The 4,684-nt window shown below is 46.2% G+C and overlaps 1 non-coding gene across 1 annotated transcript; it reads left to right on the forward strand.

Annotated features, from left to right (window-relative positions):
• The first annotated feature begins 4,157 nt into the window (after positions 1–4,157).
• trnah-gug (transfer RNA histidin (anticodon GUG)) lies at positions 4,158–4,229 on the forward strand. The gene has a single exon. It is a non-coding gene; the product is annotated as a tRNA-His (tRNA).
• Positions 4,230–4,684: the final 455 nt, after the last annotated feature.

Below are 4,684 nucleotides of genomic sequence, written 5' to 3' on the forward strand. Positions count from 1 at the left end.
ACTCTGTCTTTTCATCTTAAACATATGCCCTCTCACCTTGAAATCCCCATCCTGAGAAAAGGCAGCTATCGCTAACTCTAACTTGCCTCTCAATAATTCACAAACTTCTGTCAGGTTGCTGTGGTTCTGTTCGCCGAGCTGGAAATTCTTGTTGCAAACGTTTCGTGCCCTGTCTAGGTGACATCCTCAGTGCTTCGGAGCCTCCTGTGAAGCGCTTATGTGGTGTTTCCTCCGGCATTTATAGTGGCCTGTCCCTGCCGCTTTTGGTTGTCAGTTTCAGTTGTCCGCTGTAGTGGCCGGTATATTGGGTCCAGGTCGATGTGTTTGTTGATGGAGTTTGTGGATGAGTGCCATGCTTCTAGGAATTTCCCTGGCTGTTCTTTGTTTGGCTTGCCCTATAATGGTAGTGTTATCCCAGTCGAATTCATGTTGCTTGTCGTCTGCGTGTGTGGCTACTAAGGATAGCTGGTCGTGGCGTTTCGTGGCTCTTTGATGTTCATGGATGCGGATCGTTAGCTGTCTTCCTGTTTGTCCTATATAGTGTTTTGTGCAGTCCTTGCATGGGATTTTGTACACTACATTAGTTTTGCTCATGCTGGGTATCGGGTCCTTCGTTCTGGTGAGTTGTTGTCTGAGGGTGGCTGTTGGTTTGTGTGCTGTTATAAGTCCTAGTGGTCGCAGTAGTCTGGCTGTCAGTTCTGAAATGCTCTTGATGTATGGTACTGTGGCTCGTCCTTTGGGTTGCGGCATGTCCTCGTTCCGTTGTCTTTCTCTTAGGCATCTGTTGATGAAATTGCGCGGGTATCCGTTTTTGGCGAATACCTTGTACATGTGTTCCTCTTCCACTTTTTGCAGTTCTGGTGTGCTGCAGTGTGCCGGACTGACAACCGGAAGCGGCAGGGACAGGCCACTATAAATGCCGGAGGAAACGCCACAGAAGCGCTTCACAGGGGGCTCCCAAGCACTGAGGATGTCACCTAGACAGGGGACGAAATGTCTGCAACAAAAATTTCCAGCTCGGCGAACAGAACCACAACAACAAGCACCCGAGCTACAAATCTTCTCCCAAATTCTGTTGGTCGCCGTTCAAACCCATAACCTAGAGTGAAAACAGTCTCAACTAGGAGACAGTGAGAACTGCAGATGAGAGATCAGAATCCACAGTGTTGTGCTGGGATGCACAACAGGTCATGCAGCATTTGAGGAGCGGGAGAATCGACATTTCGGGGAAGAGCCTGATGAAGAACACTTGCGCAAAAAAATTATTCTCCTGCTCCTGGGATATTGCCTTACCTGTTGTGGTTTTCCAGCACCCTGATCTCGAAGCTGAAAATAGTCTCAGCCTATCCAGCCTTTCATTGTAACTCAAACCTTCCACACACAGCAACATGCGTGCATACTATTTTGAACCTGCTCCAGCTGAAAAATATAATTCCTACAACTGGGCGACCGGAACTGGACATAATACTGCAGAAGAGGCCTCATCAATGTCCTGCAAAGCTTCAACATAACGTCCCGACTCCAATACACGAAGGACTGAACAATGAAGGGAAGTATGTTAAATGCCTTTCAACCACCTTATCTGTAGGTGATGAAAACTACAAGGAATTATGCACCTTCACCCCGAGCTTCTGTGTTCTCCAACACTACGCAACTTGTTGTTGTACCAAAATGCAATACCTTCCATTTATCCAGATTGAACTCCATGTTACATTTTTCAGTCCAACGACTCATTGGATGAAGATCCTTTTGAAACTTAGATAATCTTCCTCACTGTCTACAATTCTGGCGTCGCCTGCAAACCGACAAAGCATGCCTGCAGTGAGTTCCACTGTTTTCTCATATAGATCAATGATTCATATTCACTTGTAGTGGCCGTGATTTAGCAGTGTGCGGATCATACAACAGTTAGTCATGCAATTAACAATGTGGAAGAAAGCCACAGACTGCAGGGAGATATTAAACAATTGGAAATGAAAATGGTGAAGGAAATTCATTCCAGGCAAGTTGGTGATAGTGAAGCAAGTTCAAACTTCAAACCAGCCGCCCTCACTCCAATTGTGGCACTCAGCTCTCTCAGCAAGCTGCACTGTAGATTGCTATAAACGGGAAAATAATTTCCCTTCTGCCCCGCCTTTGGCCAGGGGCACTCCCAACCTCGGAATTACTTGCGCCTCTAAACCGTCATAGAAATGCCGTGCATTCACCGGTTGTGTCACTGGAGTCCTCGAGTATCTGTGCGACCTCATTCCCATCCCGACTTCCAGTTGGATCTTCGCGACTGCGCCACTCAATTCCTCAGATTCTGGGGCTAGGAATTGGGACTATCAGGCAGCAGTGGTTACTGCCTTGTGTGTGTGTGTCGGGGGGAACCTGGTAAAGTAGCCGATGTTAAACTGCATTACTATTGAAGCATACATTTCAACAACACCTGCACTGTCCCCGGAGTTTTTGATGTTTTCGAGAAATCTATTTATCTCAGCCTACAGCATATAAATAATGGAATCACCACAGCCACTAGGGGAACCGATATTAAACGGTCAGCCCATTCTGAGTTCCCAGGTATCTGCCACTGTTCGCTAATCATTGATATTGTGCATTTGGTGCGCTGCCTAACATTTCCTATGATACAGTACTTATTGCGCCCTGTCAGAGTGCGCGTCTGTGGGATGCCGTGATCGTATCGTGGTTAGTACTCTGCGTTGTGGCCGCAGCAACCTCGGTTCGAATCCGAGTCACGGCACTAATTGCTCTATCTGCCCCAGTTTTTGTGAAACACAAAGGAATCAGTTGCTTTAACATGGTAATTTTCTCCAAGGTGATGATCTTTTCCCTTCAAATTCTGCTTGCTCACATCTCTGTGTTTCATATGTCAGAATTCAAATCCACTCGTTCTCAGACATTTCTGTCCCTCCTTCGATCACTAACTAAACGTTCCGTACCACACCCCCATTTCATTAATTTAGCGATGCCGGTGTTGGACTATGGTGTACAAAGTTAAAAATCACACAACACTGCCTTGTATGTTAAGTATGTTAAGTATGGAAGTATGTTAAATGCCTTAGAACCATCTTGTCTGTAGGTGATTCAAACTACAAGGAATTATGCACCTGCACCCCGAGCTTCCGTGTTCTCCAACACTACGCAAAGCCCTACTCTTGTTGTTGTACCAAAATGCAATACCTTCCATTTATCCAGATTGAACTCCATGTTACATTTTTCAGTCCAACGACTCATTGGATGAAGATCCTTTTGAAACTTAGATAATCTTCCTCACTGTCTACAATTCTGGCGTCGCCTGCAAACCGACAAAGCATGCCTGCAGTGAGTTCCACTGTTTTCTCATATAGATCAATGATTCATATTTACTTGTAGTGGCCGTGATTTAGCGGTGTGCGGATCATACAACAGTTAGTCATGTAATTAACAATGAGGAAGAAAGCCGCAGACTGCAGGGAGATTTTGGAAATGAAAATGGCAAAAGCAATTCATTCCAGGCAAGTTGGTGATAGTGAAGCAAGTTCAAACTTCAAACCAGCCGCCCACGCTCCAGTTGTGGCACTCAGCTCTCTCAGCAAGCTGCACTGTAGATTGCTATTAACGGGAAAAAAAATTCCCGCCTTTGGCCAGGGGCACTCCCAACCTCGGAATTACTTGCGCCTCTAAACCGTCATAGATATACCCTGCATTCACCGGTTGTGTCACTGGAGTCCTCGAGTATCTCTGCGACCTCATTCCCATCCCGACTTCCAGTTGGATCTTCGCGACTGCGCCACTCAATTCCTCAGATTCTGGGGCTAGGAATTGGGACTATCAGGCAGCAGTGGTTACTGCCTTGTGTGTGTGTGTCGGGGGGAACCTGGTAAAGTAGCCGATGTTAAACTGCATTACTATTGAAGCATACATTTCAACAACACCTGCACTGTCCCCGGAGTTTTTGATGTTTTCGAGAAATCTATTTATCTCAGCCTACAGCATATAAATAATGGAATCACCACAGCCACTAGGGGAACCGATATTAAACGGTCAGCCCATTCTGAGTTCCCAGGTATCTGCCATTGTTCGCTCATCACTGATATTGTGCATTTGGTGCGCTGCCTAACATTTCCTACGATACAGTACTTATTGCGCCCTGTCAGAGTGCGCGTCTGTGGGACGCCGTGATCGTATAGTGGTTAGTACTCTGCGTTGTGGCCGCAGCAACCTCGGTTCGAATCCGAGTCACGGCACTAATTGCTCTATCTGCCCCGGTTTTTGTGAAACACAAAGGAATCAGTTGCTTTAACATGGTAATTTTCTCCAAGGTGATGATCTTTTCCCTTCAAATTCTGCTCGCTCACATCTCTGTGTTTCATATGTCAGAATTCAAATCCACCCATTCTCAGAGATTTCTCTCCCTCCTTCGATCACTAACCGAACTTTCCGTCCCACACCCCCATTTCATTAATTTCGAGATGCCAGTGTTCGACTATGGTGTACAAAGTTAAAAATCACACAACACCAGGTTAGAGTGTAACAGGTTTAACTGGGCACTAGTTTTGGGAGCGCTGCTCTTTCATCATGTGGTTGTGGAGTCATTTCCTATTTCATTAAGGCACTGCAGAATCTAACACTGACTCTCACATTGATACTCTTCACTCCGTGCTGCTGCGTCACTGTTGCTGGGTGAACGTGCCCCAACCCC

This window comes from Chiloscyllium plagiosum, unplaced genomic scaffold, assembly GCF_037043375.1.
Source record: "Chiloscyllium plagiosum isolate Xiang-an unplaced genomic scaffold, Cpla_swu_hap1 HiC_scaffold_51, whole genome shotgun sequence".
In the NCBI taxonomy this organism is placed as follows: Eukaryota; Metazoa; Chordata; class Chondrichthyes; order Orectolobiformes; family Hemiscylliidae; genus Chiloscyllium; species Chiloscyllium plagiosum.